Source organism: Danaus plexippus, chromosome 26 (assembly GCF_018135715.1).
Source record: "Danaus plexippus chromosome 26, MEX_DaPlex, whole genome shotgun sequence".
In the NCBI taxonomy this organism is placed as follows: domain Eukaryota; kingdom Metazoa; phylum Arthropoda; class Insecta; order Lepidoptera; family Nymphalidae; genus Danaus; species Danaus plexippus.
The window spans coordinates 1,610,151-1,629,188 of NC_083554.1; the positions used below are offsets into that span (position 1 = coordinate 1,610,151).

At 29.9% G+C, this 19,038-nt stretch overlaps 1 protein-coding gene across 3 annotated transcripts in view; it reads right to left on the bottom strand.

Annotated features, from left to right (window-relative positions):
• LOC116774300 (brain tumor protein) overlaps positions 1 to 19,038 on the bottom strand; it is a 206,925-nt gene that overhangs the window by 35,017 nt on the left and 152,870 nt on the right. For 2 of the 3 annotated variants that reach the window (XM_061524850.1, XM_032666989.2), the window contains 2 exons: positions 17,116 to 17,175; positions 9,407 to 9,471 (listed from right to left, as the gene is read on the bottom strand). The gene's annotated coding sequence lies outside the window, so the exon portion shown is untranslated. The remainder of the gene's footprint in view (positions 1 to 9,406; positions 9,472 to 17,115; positions 17,176 to 19,038) is intronic. The other variant, XM_032666993.2, reaches the window with a different exon arrangement.

Sequence of the window (19,038 nt, forward strand, 5' to 3'; positions counted from 1 at the left end):
TTTCTTCGTCAAATAGATTGGGTCATTATTATTACCATCTCATCGACATAAAGAGTTTGTTATTTCGAAATATAGATATATTTAAATTAATAAACACACACACACACACACATATATATATGTATGGAAATAATTCATTGTGGATTTATTTCGAATTTGATATATTTATAATCAATAAGCTAGTTGGTGGTAATTTAATGTGCTTTATTCCAAATAATATGTACGATAAACCAACGTACTTTATGTGTTAAAGATATATTTTTTATACAATTTAGTATCAAGTGTTTTGCGGGAGTCCTAAGTACTGTGTTTTATAATAATTCACTAAACATAAATGTTAACATAAAGAAGGAAGTTAAAAGTTTTACAATGATTTATCTAAGAAAACGAATCTAGCGTCCATTTTAGCTCATAAATGTTAGAAGTAAGTAATAATAATGCTATCAATTTGAGATTAAGTATTTATATATATATATATATATATATATATAGTAGTTTTTTATTTGAATTATATTAAGTTCAAACGAGCCAAATTATAAAAAAAAAAATGATAACACGAGCATTTAATTTATCTAAAATATATTTACAACTCGAACGCAATATTATTTTTTGTTATTTATATCAAGTTTCACATTCTGTTATAAAATAAATTAATTCAATTAAAAAAGAATTAATTCCATTAAAAATTTATTTAACTGATTAAATTTAACGCTGTTACAGTGTTAACCCCTACAACTGTCGTACAACGTTGAGGTAGGCCGGACTCGACATATCCATATGCCAATGTAATCTTTATCCCCATACGAATAGGATTCAAAACAGCATCACACGACGACGGTAACAAAACAAAGTATAGGTCAATGTCCAGGTCATTGACCCATCAAGTTTTTTTATCACACGCTCTCGAGATTAACATGAAATATTAACTTTACATTAGAATTAAGACACTAGTTGTATACTTTATATATATCTGTATTGTATTGTATTGAAGTCAGCCAACAACTGGTGACGTCACCAAAGTTCAAAAGTCATTTCCACAATTGTATTATCAGATTCATCTCAATCAATCTCAAAGACAATGACAGATACTCGGACGCGTTAATACGGAATGCATTGCCGAGACATTCGAATGTAGTGTTATTTCCTTTCAGCTTTAAAACTGTATTTCAAGAGATCAACGTTTAAGAAACATTACACGGACGGTGCTTTTTTTGAACCAAAAATACTCAGTGATATCAAAATTGTATATATTAATTATAGGAGCCCACAGCTGAGCAAAGGTCTCTTCTTACATGGAGAAGGTTAGAGCATTAATCACCACGCTTGCTCAAAGCGGATTGGCGATTTCAGACTTATAATTTGAAATTATAAATCCAGGTTTCCTCAAGACGTTTTTTATAGACGTATATATCTTTACATATAGCTTTAATTTATAAATTATAATCTATTGCGCGTAAATCTATGAATGACTTTTAATTACATTACATTTATCACTTAAAATGGATTATAGGAAACTCGTTTATATGTAAAATTTAGTGAAAATATTCAATAATTTTATCCTCTATATAAAAAAGGTTTATTTTTTATGTGATTAATGTCGTATGAACAATTAAATTGTGAAGGAAAATTTCAATTATCGTTAAATTGAAGCAGTTACATTGAATAATGTCAAATACAGAGCGGAGGTCTGAAGACTAGACGCTTGCATGAGACTGACACAGACTAGGACGAGATAATTGCAAATGAATAGACTAAGCTTATAGCACTTTAGTTTTGAAGGAAGTTTCATTTTTCAGTCTTACGTCATACCAGACTGATTATATAAGTTCTCTTCTTATATATCTATATATATATATATATATATATGTACAACTTTTTAATCATAAATGATTTGATTAAAAAAATTGGCATTACATAAAAGGGTTGCGACAATCCTTCCGTTTAGTGTTGTATTTCTCACCACATAGATATCGATATCTGTAAGGTTATACGCTAGCGTCATAAAATATCGATTGCATAAGGATGTGGAGGTTACCTAGGCCTAGATGAGGAAGACCTAGTGGCCTGAAAACATATAATTACAACTTATATACAAATAATATACTTAAATTTCAAATAAACTATTTAACATACAGCATGTTTTTATTCTAGATTAAGTTTTTATTAAGAAATTTTCCCATGTACGAAAACAGGCGATTCTAATTCTGAACCCTTAATACGGTTCTGAAATATAATTGGAACGAAATTTTCCTTAAGTGACTAAATTTCTCGATATGTTTATGTAAGAAATACATTTTTTTTCTATATATGAAATAATTCATTCAAAGGAACTTTGATCAAAGGCATCAAATACAAAATAATTGTGTGTTTACATTTTTATATAGGAAAAAAAAACATACGTTAAAGGAGATGAATTGCACAGAATACTTGACATTCAATTGAACGTGAAATGAGATATAACTCTCATGTGTTTGTTATAGATATTAAAAGTACATAGGTTTATATTCGTAATTAAAATCTAACCATTTAATTCGAAAATAATTATACTTCAAAGAAAATATGAAATCGATCGCCGTATAAATTGATAATGAAACACGAATAAGATTTCTTTTAAACAATTATAAAACGCTTAATTTGGTTTTCAAAACGTTGTTTATAAATAATATCGAACTTATGAATATTATGATTTTATTGATACGTAAATTCACATTCAGAAAATATTTTAATATAAGGTTTTTACATCATATAAGTGTATATATAGCTTGCTATAAATATATCTATTCGTATACTTCAAGCGTGTTTAATATATGAATATGAACGCTACACTAAAATAGGTACAGATAAAACAAAAACAAAGCCAGTACGGTGCAAGGGAAGCGGGAAGTAAACAGGATCGATATGGCGGCAAACACGGCGGTCGCCATGGCAACGGGCGCTGCCCTTGCCATCATGGCTGCCGCCGTTGCAATCTATAGTCTATGAAGCTTTGTAATTAAAAGTTACGTTTAAGAATTCAAGCGGATAGTTCTATGGTGACGTGTTTACTATTCGTTTTAATCTAGATACCCTAACAATAAATAAAAAATCTCATGGTTTTTATTATTACAATATATTCAAACGAAGACTTAAAGGAAATCAAATGTCTTAAATGTGTAATACTCTCGCTTGGATTTCAAGTCAAATAATTAATTTATAACTTAGCAAAAAATAAATATTTTAAACTTATAAAGTTATATCAATTATATTATGCAAAAAGAAGATCGACTGTAATTTTGTTCTTAAAAAAAATTGTAATTATACAGCTTATATTTTAAAAAAGAAAATTATCTTTTTTACAAAAAGTTCCGTCGTAAGTTACCTGGAACAATGATGTGGCCTGATATTACAAAATACTTAAACCATCGGTTAAAACGCTTTGTTGCCATCACAATGGGCTTTTCATGGAAATTCTCGTTAATTTGGACTTTGATTGTATTTAACTCTCTGTTTGATTAATGTGTCTTGGTTAATTGACTTTAGATGTTTATTAACAGATAACTACTTTGTATCTGTGTATCTTCGATACCTATTGTTGATTTTATGTCATTGTTATATATATATATATAAAAGTTGAATGAGATTTTATATTAAGTATTTTTTATCTTCTAAACTTCTTTAATAATATTTCTTTAACAAATCACAAAACATAAAATTAACATTTCAAAATTAAGATTTCCTCAAATCCCGGAATCTCTACGGCGAAAAAAAAAACATACTTGATTGATACGCCAAGGTCTGTCACTTAGCAGATATAAAATGGCGCCGTAATCCGACATTTGTCAAACATCTTGAGATAATTGGATCAAATCTATTACTGGGGGGACTACTAATGGCCTAATATTAAATTTTTGCGCACGCGTGCTTCCTCTAGAATTAAGCGATGTAACAAAGATGGGGCCTTAAATTAAGTCTATAATTTACTGTCGCGTGTAAATTTTTAAAGGAACATTAAAGCTATAAAGAAAATATGTCCTACGAGTGTTGCCTTAATTAAAATATTAATGATATGTCAACATTACATTTATTAAATACACTATACTTCCTACACTCTCATATGAGTTTAATAAGTTAATAAAATTTTATTTATCAGTAATTATTTATAAGTGAATATTAAAAAAATAAAGTCATGAACACAATGTTAATCTAAGTTATGCATAGTGTATATTGCCCTTATATAGTTTGGAGTTAGATGCACTGACGCAGTGGATGCTGTAATGTAATAGAGAGTCCCAAATGTCATTACGCTATCTTCTGATTGAAACGCAGAAGGCTGTTAACAGACGGACGATTAAATTGTCTTAACCTTATTGTTACTTCAAAGTTTAATACATAAAACTTATAGTAATATATAACGTAATTTTTTTTGGCTCTCATTTCCATCACTGTTAGTATAGTTAAGATACTTTTGATAATAAAAACTTGTTACGCCAACTCATAATCCCGTCAGGAGCAATCTAACTGGCAATAAGCGTCACGTTTGCGGGTACCCTTAAATTTAAATTACGTTGAAGTGTCAACAGTACACATCCTTAGGGACTTCAATAAATGTATGACAGAACGACAGAGGAACATTACTTTGACATTATAATAAAGATCATTTAATTAATTAATACATTAAAGTTAGTGATAACCATAAACGAGTTAGCTGATTCTATAGAGTATAGAGTAACAAGTCATGTCTTCACAAGCAAAGACTGTATATTGGGTTAGTGACCTTTGAACGTAACCTTTACCTGGGTTAAAAGAAATAAATATAACTTCATTAAAGAAAATTTTATAAAATTTTTACTGTGATTAAAAATATATATAAAATAATTAGAAAAATCAGAAATATTCGAGAAATAACAGATGAGTTATAACTTTGATATAACAATGAACATTTCACACCCGTTTATAAAGTTCAAATTCGCTGAAATCCGTTCAAATCCACACAAATACGTTTATGTATATTTGGGACTGGGTAATGGAAGGCACCTGTGGCGGACCGTTGAGCGTTTCCCTCGCTTTTTAACGTGAAATGTGACCTCAAAGAACTTAATATAGACAAGTTTATGGGGTTTTGACGTTAAACGTGACACTGAGCTTTTTTTTGTTTCAGATTAATATCTTAGATATAAGTCTTTGAGAAATAGTTATTATATTATATTAGCATATATCATCATCAGCCTATCGGAGCCCACTGCTGAGCAATGACGTCTACTAATATAGAGAAGGTAAGAGCATTAATCACCACGCTTGCTCAAGGCGGATTGGCGATTTCAACTTACAATTTGAAATTATAAGTCCAGATTTCCTCACGATGTTTTCCTTCACCGTCTGTCAGTTGTGTCTAAATACTATTAGAAAGTACATATGACTCGGAAAAATCATAAAAATCACATTGGTTCTTGGCTGGATTCGAACCCGCGCCCTGAAGCATTAGACGCGGGCCTTTAACCTCTAAACCACCACGACTACTACAGAATTTATATATGAACAATATTTAAATCTAGTTTTATTAATGAAAGATCTTTCCGAGTACTAAGCCAGTCGTCGCATATCAAGTTACTGTTATGTTAATATAGTTAAATATTTATTATTAAGACGTGTTAGTTGTACGGTGGATTCATTTGAATTTCACGCTTGGGAAATTTCAAATTTAGCTCTGAATTTCCTGATGACATATTAGCTAACGTCGGATAACGAAGCTCAGTTGGAACGGAACATAGTTATACGTACTGGATTAAAGAAACTTTTGGCATTGCGTTAATTAGTATATAAATAATTCAATTAATTTATATAGTAATCGTATGAGACAAATTTAAAGTAATTAAAAGTAATCCTCAGTAGATAGATAATTAGAATCAGAACTAACTATGTTGTTAATACTATGGAAAAGATCATTGGAACTTTCAATAACTTTCTTCTAGAACAATTTTAATTATGGATAGTGATCTATCGACTTATTAACATTTCACACAATTACATGTGAAGAAACCTCAACGAATTTAAATATATTATTTCTACGTACATTTTCATTTTTTTTTTCGTTTTAATGAATAGAAATACAGACTCATTCATATATATGAATTTTGTATTTAAATTGTATTAAAGACTAGTCTGTTAGTCGGATATTAATTCGGAAGCCATCGTGTTAGTCGTCGTTTCCGAACTCACGGCGCTGTTTGACATCTGTTTTTATTATCTGTGACAAATTTTGGGGGGAAACATTTGAATTTAGGTTTAATCTATTTCCTACCGTAACTGTAAATACATTTATTTTAAGTGTCATTATATTATTAATTTAAAGCAAAAATTTATTTTAAAAATTAATCCTTCTCATCTCTATTAATAACGCTTTAAGGGTTATTATTTAAATTTATATTTGTAAATGACAACGTTGAAAACCTAATAAGAACTAATTTTAAATAATAACATTTTTTATTAAATGAGAGTACATTAATACAGACAAAAAAGAAAGATTGATTGAATATTAATTTTTCCGTATTATCTGTGCTCTGACAAATTCAATAATGGCGGGGGTTCGTTTTACCGAGACAAAGGCCTATCGTTAAGTGCTTCCAAAATGGAACGTGTCATCGGAACTGAGGTATGATGGCGTCTTTTGAGTCGTTTAAATTACTTGTTTATCACTTTTGTTACATTCAATGGAATTCAATTTAAATATTTGAGGTGTTTTTAATGTTGGCAGAATGAATTTTGATCGTTAATTTTTTGTCACAGATAGAAATAAAACTCTTATACTTTTCACGCGTTGATTGTTTTTGGTGAAACAGTGATGAAGTTCCTAAACATTAATTTATTAAATTAAAACACGATACCGTTGTTACACTATCCCTAAAGCATTAATTCTTTACTTTATTTCATGAATACTAACAAAGATTGTATACCTTTTTTATTTACTTCAGAAAAATCAATTTACAAAAATCCTAAATAAAAATCTCTTTTATCAAGCTTGACGAATGACGAGCTAGCGCCTTAATTACGCCGTCGAAAAAATTCTGCTTTAGACATATGATTAATCTAAAACCTGCAAATAAATAATTAACTTGACAAAGTAACAATGAAAAATCGGCGAAGTGAAGCAACGAATATTAAAAATAATATGTAATTTAATTTTACAAAATAAACATTATAGTATATTCGGTTAAAATTAATCTAGTGTTATATTTTATAACTTGTATTACGTGAAACGAAAACGCGTCGTCATTTAAAATAATATGACTCGTTACAAGTTTTTTTTTTAAACTTCCGACCTTATGAAAGCTTATATTATCGTTAAAATGATGTAATTGTTCGGAATATATCTTTGATCTGTCAGCAGTAACACGGTGAACACGGTTGCTGTAAACTAACCGAAACGTCGGGGTTATGTATATATAAAATAATGAAAAGCGCGTCATTACTGAAAAACTTAGTTTTATTTATATCAAGAGTATTTCAAGGTTGTGTGATTTTGATTGCATCAGACAATAATATCGAGCAATCCAATAACGGGTATCGATTATCGTTGGCATTATTGTAAAATTTTATGTAACGGCGGATAAAGTTGGGGGTACGAGGTTAACTGTCTTATATGTTACGTCACGTCATATCCGCTATGATTTGATGCACCTAAATAATAAATAATAAACTCGAAAGTAAACCGTATTGAATATAAAAATACTAACAGCTGTTTTATTAATTTAATTTAACGATTGCTATATAGCATCGAAGAGATGAAAAATAAAATATCTAATGTTAAGCAACGTACGTATGTATATTTTTGTTAATAGATTGTTAACATAACAAAATGAATTCTCAAATATGTTTCCATTTGGAACATTTAATTTATTTAAAACCTATTTCATTAAAACATCACAAGTGCAAAAAACTGAAGTCAACGCTGTTTAAACAGACATATAACACTGCATAACTCCGTAACTTGAAATTTTATTTACATTTAATATGAAATTGAAAATAAAACTATAAAAGTTTTCGTATCGAATGATGTTTACCATTGATAAATTTATTTCGCTCTATTTCTATCTAAAATTTCAATATTACATTCGCCAGAAGATTTTTTTTTCCATAGCGTTTTTTAAGCAGACCAATGTAGCGATAAACACAGACACAATATACAATGTTAGTATTGTTAGTTATTAATTTTGATTAAAGCAAATTTTTCACCCAAAAAAAAAATTCGCATCTGTATCAGTAAAAGTTACTCTAAATGAGAATATAATAGTACGAAGGAACGACGTAAATGAATCAATTTACGAAAAACATTACGTGGAAGCCCGCCCCATCCGAAATATTTTATTCGCATTATTCAAATAGGCAATAATCACACTAATTACATATCAATTAGTGATCAGAATCGCGTCATAAATATAACGGTATAATTAATACGTGATTTAATCGCTGGAGGATCCGTGATTTATGAATGAGATGTCTACGAGTGTCTAACGAGATTACAGCACCGGAGTACCGTGATGTACGACTTGATCAGAAATATCGCGTATGGCTTTGACTTTACACTGGTGTGAACTATTCCTATATATTGTATATAAAATACATAATGAGGAGAAAAAAAAAATGTTTTATTTAATATGGCTTGCGGTGGACGGCCGGAGTTGAGATTGTTATGTAGTAAATTTGTCAATTTTAAACTTATAAGTAAGTAGTCTTTGCGAATCGTCGTGAACTATTCGAAACGTTACTGGTCATATCACATATTATGATTTATACTAATGTTGACAGCCGACTATTCACGAGTTTTGTCTATATTTATATCTCACCTTGACGACAAGCGGAGATAATTTTGGAAACATTTAGATAGTTGATGCGTGTCCAAAAAAATCACATTTACAATAGCGTTATTGATTTGTTTTAAAAAAACAGATTCTATAGGAATTATTTCGCATATTTTTTTGTACACGAAATTAATCATATTATAATAAAAAAAAAATATCCACGGAATGTTTCCATCTAATAAATTAGAAGACCAACAAAAGCTTAGCTAAGTAACCCAGTTAGTCGGGTTATGCAAAGTGAGTCTTAGTTAAATCAGATTAAAGTCTAAACTCGGCTGGATGTGCTCCCCATACATTAATTGTACAATCAAGACCTAAGCAAACATCAGAAGTAGCTTGTTTGAATTATTATTACTACAAATTTACAACAATGAAATGGAAATTTCATGTTCACGCATTCCCTTAATAAAAGCAGATATATATATATACATATATATATATATATATATATATATATATATATATATATAATTAACATTAAATTCAACAAGGCTAATAATTGATAAGTAAAAGTATGTGTTACTTGAATTCGTTTATATTACAATGTATATATGTATAATGTAAAAACGTACGTCTGATATCGTTGTGAGCGATATCTAATTCATGGTTGGCGGCCGCATCCGCTCCGGGCTCGTATCTGAAACAGACAAACATACATGCGTTAGCAATCAAAACTACTTTAAATCGGCTCCCCAACAATATGAAGTTCAAAGAAAATAAACACGAAATATCTCAGGGTTAACGTAATAATATAAAATCAAAGCCAGTACAATTATCGGTTAACATTAGTTACAGCGAAAAAGTCCTTTGTTATGTTTCTTTATATACAAAATTGAAACAGAAATCACCGTAACCCCGTTTATTGAGACGGTTACATAATGGTTAGGTTAGCGTCAGGGTGTTCATTATTTTTGACCTTGGAATATAAAAAACCAGGTGGCAACCAAAACGTGATCACAAAAAGCATACCAAAAAAAAATTATATTTAAATTGTCGTAACGGTCGGAATATTTGTTAAAAAATATTTTTGTATCAAAATTTCAATACATATAAATGTCATATAAAATATGAACATGATGTATATTATATGACGCCAGCAAACATATGTTCTTATCAATACATATATGTATAAAATAGCTCGATGTATTTGAGCTGATGTTTTCTACAAAGCAACAATTAGAAGCCAGCGATACTATAAATAATAGGCGAAAGGAAGGTTAGTACTTAATTCATTACCGCCTACAAGGTTCGTAATTTGCTCTCCGGTTTTGCAATCAATCATATCAGCTATGTTCTGTGCGATTTAGTTACGAAATCACAACCTGCGATTGACTGCAGTTGACTTTAAACACTGGCATGATTATATTGCTTTTAAGTCATTGCATCTTGTACCACGTAAGTCTTCCAGAAATCGAGGTTCTGTATGTACGTAAGTACTAATATTATAAGAGTTATATTCATTTTGAAATCTTTATATTGATGTTGTTAAAGACGAATAATCTCCAAACACGTTCTACTGTGACGTGCATCAGTCCTCAAGTTTATTATTTATGTCTTTATTGAAATTGTTTTCACAAAACACGCGGATGCCTTTTGCGCCTCGTTAATAAAGTAGCTTAATTTTCGTTACTTTTCTATTGGAATTCTCATTAAGAGCCTTCAGCGTGTTTACCCTTCGAGTGCCTGTGTTATGGCATTAAATTTTGAATTTTCCCTGAACCGCTCATTTCGACTTTTGACTCGTGAAGTTTGCATCGGTTTAAAACTTTAATTTTATTTCGAAAATGTAAATTATCTTTCGATGTTTTAGATTATTTCGTCTCCCTTTATTTCTCGAATAAACTGATGATTTCAGATTCCGTGTAATTATTTCGTAAGCAAAGACCGTTGGTCGCTACAGATGTTATACAATGATTCTATTACTAAACCAAGTCATTAAAATTAACAAGCCTGAACCCGTCACCGCGACAACAAACACAGTACATGCAAAATACCCACATCGACCGTTGACGAGGGTTCTATTTGAACACCTGACGATCGAACCTAACAACTTAATTAAGGGAATCCTATTACATCTGCTTTTTCCATGTACTGTTCATATTATTATGTAAAGTCCAGACGTAAGTAATTGCCATCTTATATCTATTGTTTCGAACTGAGTTAGGTAATATGGCCAATCCAAGAACAACTAAACCGCTGTGCGAATAAACACGTAGTTCGCCAACTTTGACTTGTATAACCAAGCTATTATCTTCTGTAGACCTTATTCCGTAACAGTAAAGGCTACAATGCTATAAAAATAAATAGCAACTTGAGTTGAGAGGTAATGAATTGGGAGAACGGAAATTGTTACCGCCTTTAACGTTATGTTCGCCTGGTACTCGCTCTTTTCCCCGTAAAAACCTTTTTTTTATTTCTTTAACAAAGCAAATTTTGTGTGTCTTTTCAATGTTATATCATAAATCATTGCATATAACTCGGCGAATACAAAACGCTTGGTCCGTAATAAAATTATTAAGCTAACTCGGTAAGGTGGAATTATATGAGATCACAGTAAGCGAATTACAGATACTCTTAATTACTTTCGAAATAGGAATGAGTTAATAATTTTCTTATTACTATTTAATTGGGTTTTATAAATTAATCATATTTGTGTGATTACTATAGTGTGAAAAATTGTATTCAAACATTTACAGGTCTTAAAAAAAGAACTGAATCCTAAACTACTGTTTGTTTTAAAACTTATTAACTGACTTTTTGTATATAACTATTTAAATTATATATGAATAACATCTCATAATACATTTTTATATAGAACAAAATATATGTATTAACAAGTTTTAATAAAGCTGTTTATATGGGAAACATCATTTAACAGGTTTTAGTTTGTTTTCATTGTTAAATGAATCGAATTTATGTTTAGGTTTAATGTACATACATTATATAATAATAATTAATTTGTTACATATACGAACATAGAAAACATACGTATTGTCTCATTAAGAGGATGTATCAACTAACAATTTATTTACATTGATATTATCGATACTGTTGAATTTAATGGAACGCTTTGAGGACTTATCGAGGGGTTTGGTTTATAGACACGTCGAATAGAACGTCTTCAAGCAGAACTTCTTTGACGTAATGTTTAATTAAATTGCTAATTAAATTTAATTGATATGTCTTAATGTTTCATAACAGTATTCAATGGAAATTTCGTTCACTATTATTGAATGTTAAGGTAGCAAATGTATGCAAAACCTTTCTTATTATTCGACTTATACGAACTTATCGACGCAAAGAGGATTACTTTCTTTTGATCAAAGCTTACTGCTATTCTATCTCAGGCGTGTCGAGTCTTGTCAATTAATAGAGCTCTTATATAGGGGATGATTATATTAATTTTCGTTAAAACTTCATCAAGCAAACAGAATAATGCAGTCGAAATACCCTGACTAAAAGCCTATTAGGCTAATTGGAAGAGTTACAAAATACTTGCCATTATACTTTACTAAAACGATCCATAATAAAATCTTTCATCACAATCAAAGATCACATTCATCAAAGAATATTGAACTTTGTAACTATAAAGAGAGGGTTCAATTGAGCACATCCTGGATATTCATAGATGGCTGATCACGGGTTCAATGGGAAGTCAACTTGACTGACATTTTGCTTAACAAAACTCTGAACCGAATCACAAAGATCCCGAAAAGTTATAGAGTAAGACATGACAGATACAGAACATAAATTAAATATTATATTTATTTTTATTCAGTCAACCGTATTAATAAGAATGACAGAAAAATATTGGTTAAAAAGAAAAAATTATAAAAAAAAAAATGTGAACAGCTGTTGTAGCTTCTGTGTTTTCCGTAATCTGCTAAGGTCGAAGGAACGATGTAACGGATATTTCGACTAACATTAGATGTAAGATAAGAAATTAATATTTAATAAGCTAATAGAGAAATTACTTATTAATATTTAGTGTTACAAATTGGACGACTTATTGTCTTGAATATTCATGAGTTTGAGGTGTTCCAGGCTTGAAAGTACTTAGAATAGCTTAATGAATCAAAATCACTAGACATTGTAATTATTAATGACGAAATATAAGTTCGATTGTGCATTGAGATAGCATGTGAGAGATTACACGCATGACGTGTCATGCCTCAGCGTGCATGGCCATCTTAATCTAAGTTAAGTCGTGCTAAGCACAAAGATATCGTTCATGCAGAAGCATCATCTTTGTTAATATCATTCCTCGTATCAATGACATATAAATGAATCATTCTGAGAAACACAAAGCGTCACGCTTTAATGTTGTAATTACGACTCCATCCATCTGACTAATAGTTTGCTATGTTTAAAATTTTATGCTTCTTATACTTCATAATCATAAACAAAATTAACATACATTATACCATATAAATATATTTTTTATTCACTATTTTAATAATAATGAACGATTTGTTATACAGACATTCCGCTTTACTAACGTTTTTCACTTGTGTTGTATACAATTATAATGTTTTATTAATCATTTATATAGTAAACAAATGATTTAATAGCATCACATTTTGATGTCCGCTTCATAGAATATGTTGCGACGCGAGTGTGCGGTCACGTAAGCACAACTATACGTAAATATCGCACACGATTGGGAATCCTTGACGTTTCCTAACGTTTCTTAGTCTGTTTATTTTACGTAAAACTTGAAAAGAAGCAACTACCTCCAGTCGCAATTATTCAACCGAAGTAATGAATTTCTGTGTCGTGGGTTCAAACTTCGCTTGCGATATTATCTATCAGTGTAAAAATGAAATAAATTATACCTTAATACAGAATGTTCCATATCGGTCGAGATTTTAAAATACTTGAGGAACTCGGTTTGGTCAATAAAGCAATGTGCAGTTGTTACGTTGGTCTATAGGTTACAAATAAAAAAATATAGTATTTAACGAAGAAACCACTTCTATCTTTACATTTCTATTAATAATAAAAAACGATAAAAATATTAAGCCTCAAAATATAAATCATCGGTAATTAGAAACTGATTTATTGCTTTGATCGATTCATTTTACACGTTTGTCGTGTGGATATGGGGCTATAATTATAATCACATTTTCCTCGACGGCTGTTCTGCTTTAATCACGCGGATATAGGACGTCGAGGAAAAGGCTTGTATACATTTATATAGAAATAGAAAAAAAATAATCCAAATTATCGGCTAGTACAATATCGTTTCTATGAGCCGAGTTTAAAATTTTTGCGAAATGAATTTCCAAGTCCTTAGAATTGAGGTATAACGCATTGAGTCCAGAAAAAGGGGATAAAAAGCCAGGTTTTATGTGAATACCTTCATTAATAATTCATTCGTAATCCCTCAAGTCGGACCTGGAGTATATTTTACGACAGGAACGTCTATTTTATAACTCCACGACTTTTAATGAAATTCGTTCGGCACCTTACGTTATTGCGATCTCTGTAAATTCGGTGATAAAATTTATATATAGTATGTTCGATCGAGGTCTTCTAAAGATCGTTTCAAACGTATATTAATGTAAAAATATGATTAAGGGTAGTTCTAAAAGGAATAAGGAGTAAGACAGTACAAATAATTAAACAAACATAGGACAGAAATAATTAAAGCTAATGGTGATGCTTACTGCTGAAAAAACAGTAGCTAAAGTAATCAATTTAACTTTCATTTCAAATAAAAATCTTAAAATAAATGTTACAAATGAAATTAATATAAATTATAACAATCGGATTAGTTCCTACACAAGAATTTATTAAAGTTACTAAAACATAAAGATGGTGCTTGAGGGAAGACAGACGAGAGAGGAGAGGAGATAAAATGGAGTAACAGAAACAAAAAGGTTCTGTGAATAGACTAAATAAAAATTACTTTAAATAACTTTAATAGTACGTAGCTTCATTTAGTTTTCACGATGCCTTATATGAATGTTGACTATCAGACAGCTGCTGAACTGTCTCTGAGACGGTTGGTGTGTAGTCACAGAGGCGGGATAGTGAGTTTGAAGTATCCATAGTATTTATACCAGGCATTATTGGCAAGGGAAAACAACAGAAAAATATTTTGGTGGACATCCTAAGATATAATCTCCGCTCTGTTAGCGTATTAAGATTATTTATTTTATTTTCTTTAACTTGCCCTGAATCAATTGTGTTACAAATGTCTGAATGAAAATGACTCGGTTTGTATATTAAATACTAATGATAATTTAAGTTCCTTATCAGTGTTATCGTCGATAGCGATAACAATGCTAATATCTACCGCATATAACGAATATTTGAAGTTCAATGACTCTTGATAGATAGACATAGATAGTATTCTTTGGAGCATTTGCTCATTCAGAACCTTATTCGATATCAAGTAGAGAATGCAAGCAGAATTCTATGCAACAATAATACTTTAAAGTTCGAAAATTTATCTAGAGTTAGAACTTAGTCACTGGGATGATTTTTATGACCAAATAGCAATTTTCTTTGAATAATTTATTAACAACAGAAAATGTATTTTTATTAAAATTTATCATTTGCTAGCTAAATAAATATTTTTTTAAATAAGTAACTTAGCTGCTTATAGTTTCATTAATTAAAAGTTAGACGAGAACACTATTTTTGACTTCTATTCTGCAATATTGTTTTACTGACTTCGGAACATCATAAACGATGTATTGGATATTGTAATTACTATCTTTTATATTATATGAGTATAATTAAATTATATAACAATATCTCGCTTCTTGAAACAGAAAAAATGTTTTTTTATAACAAAGTTAAATAGAAAATTTTAATTTTTAATTTTTACCTATAAACTGTAACTTTGTACCTTACTTGTCAGTCAAATATAATTATTAAAAGAAAAGATATTTAAGTATTACTTAATTTTACGACCGATATATAATCTTATCGCTTTATTCATCTCATCATCGTCATCATCATCATCAGCCTATATTGATCCACTGCTGAACATAGGCCTGTTATAACATAACAACATCATAACAACAACAACAACATAACATAACATAATAACATCTGTAATTCATCTCAATAATTAATAATTAATAGATTTCTTTGTCTTTGTACGTTAAAAGGACAGTAAAAATATAATGTGTCGGTTAGAGTTGTACGAGATCCCTAAATCCATAGAGATCTTTAAAGCGAGGGTAAAATAAACAAGATGATATTTTTTTCTCCCATCGAAATTTGACGAAAACCATCTGTTAGGTATAGCCAGAGTAAATATTTAAAATGTCTCCAGTCTTAATTTATTAGTACGGACGGATTATTTGCGCAAAGTTTTCACAGACAAATAGAAATTCTTAATTTATAAATAGATATGAATGATGAAATTATATTAGGTACTCATTATAATGTTAATAAAAAAATATTTTTTCGGAAATCCGTAATAAAGTAGCGACAAACAGTTTTATACATATACGTGCAATACAAATATGATTTATATCTCAGTTAAAGTACAATATTCTTATTTTTTAAAAATGTTTATACAAAAAAATTACGCTTACCATATGTTCGAGTGGTCTCACCGCATACGAGGCGTTAAAAGTTTTGCATCAATAAATCTTAGATTAGAATATGAATTTAGCTTAAGGAATGAGAAACGATAAACGCATCGTATGTAGTGACGATGGAAACTCGTATTAAGCATACATATTTCGCTCTGATAGTTGTATCTTATAACGAAGTGAAAATATCATGACACTCGACCGACTTCCAAAAACGAAGTATAATACCTAATTCAGTTGAACAAGTTTTTAAAACTATAAACAAAACTCCAAACCAACGGAATACAATGTCAAGTAATAACTCGGGACAAAAAATAATAATATATACATTAAATATTTATTTTTGAAACTAAAATAGTATATTTGAGATGAATTTGGGTTCGAATTTACAGAATAAGCCTACGAATTATATATCCAATGGATGTGTTAGATAAACTACAGAAAATAAGTAAAATAAATAAAAAATATGTATGTTACAAGCAAGCACATGTTTTCAGTATGCTTATTCTAAGTTCGCATCGTAACACTACACACGAGAAGTATGCCGTTTCTCATTCAATGACCTCGTTCATACTATTCGAGTAGATAACGAATCAAAATCTATTAACGCTCCGTATATAGTTACGACGCAAACTTAGAATAAGCATAGAAAGATCTTAAAACACAACAGAACAACAAAATTTTAAAAATATTATTATTAACTATGATTAAAATAAAAATTTTACCTCGTCTTAACGCTTATCATAAGCGAGCATCAGTTCACCATACGATCGCGATAAAGATATCTGAAAATAAATAAACTAATATAAACTAAACTCTTATAAAAAACTTCTCTTATTGATATTAATTAATAATATTATAGTGATTGTAACATTCTTCGAGAAAATATTTCCAGTCAAAATAGGTTTTTAGTTAAAGGAGAAGCCGTTTAGCCAACAGCCACCCATCTCAGCTGCCATAAGCCTCACAATGTTGCATTTTCTATACACCTTTGCATTTTATTAACTTACAGAGATTCTGCAAGCTGCTTCACTTTATAAATTGAATAATTTTGGAATGTAATAAAATTTTGTATGGTATATTATAAAGGATTTTGCGTGATATTAAATTTGGTATAAAAATTAATTAGCTTAAAAAAAATTTGTAACGACAACCAAGATCGAGATAGTATTACGATTGCATTCATAGGATTTTAATATCTAAAATCTTGCAGTAGCGGCGTATTTAACGTGACACAATAAAGTGCGTTGTTTAAAACATCGGTTTGGTATGTTATTGGTAGTAAAATAAACATTAAGTTAAAATAGCCAAGTATTAAATACATTAATAGACAAATATACGGCGTTCTCTGGCTCATAGACTTTCAATCACAACCATAGTGATATAAGCAAAGATTTATATAAATAAATATTAAACGTTGAATTAAAAAAAAAGCTGTTTCAAGAATATTAAATAATACATATATTGTTTTTTACGTTCATTTAAATTTAACATTAGTTTATTGATTTTAAAATATCTTTCAATGGTTTAAATTATGATTTTTTTAATGTCCAATGTATGTAAAATTAAAAACCACTATATATATATATATATACATATGTAAATATATAGCATGATCTAGTCATTGGTATTTTCAGGTTCATCTGTTAGACAAAGACCGCAAGCATTGTTATAAAACCTGTTTGGTGAATATTAATGCATTTCTTTATATAATTATTATAAATATGTACATATATAAGAAATAATTTTCTCTTAGTAACAAACAGTAGGGTCATTGTGTTTTAACTTGAACTTAAAGTTAATCAAACCAATTTATGGAATTTTCTGCGATGACAAAAAGAATATTTTTTTATTTCAAACTCATTTGTAAATGTTATCCTATACTAAAACTTTAAGTTCCAGAAAAAATAACAAACCTTTATAATCCACAAGGCGATCAACGATCAAAACATTAACATATTAAAATCCCGTTAAAACTATTTATAACAAACTAAAACACAGCAAAGAGTTCTTTAGTCAGATAAGTCAACGTAGGTCGAACAACTAGAACCGAAGCCGGGATGCCTCCAGGCTTAAAAAAAACAAACAAGTCCATAGCACCTTTGTTGTGGTGGTCAGTGCCTTGCAAAACAAAAATAAGACCAAATAAACGGGACGGAACGCCTCGAAACCTGTTCGACGAGTCCCACACACAATACCATCATCGAATTTAAACCCTATCCATAATACTTAAGGTTATATTTCTCATAACAGAGCTGGTTTCATCCAAGTTCAGACAAAGCTATGATTTAAAGCATTTCGATTTCTTTAGGAATTTCGGATCACATATGACTGTAGACGGTTTTCGAGGAAACTCGGCCTGTTTTTTGCATGTCTGCGTTGTTGAGGCTCAAGGTTACCTTAGTCGTCAAGTTCGTATAATGTCGGCTAGGAAAATTATTTATAACATAATATAGTCATTGCATACAGAATGGAGGGATATTTCTTTGTTATTTTCTCTCACAAGTAATCCGAGGGGATCCTTAAAATTATAGAAGTATATGGCTATCATGAGTAACGGAAAAAATCAGTTTGATTTCTATCTGTAATATCCTTGTTCCTCTTGATTGCAAAAAGCTGGTACCTTAATCATAAAAGACAGATAGCTA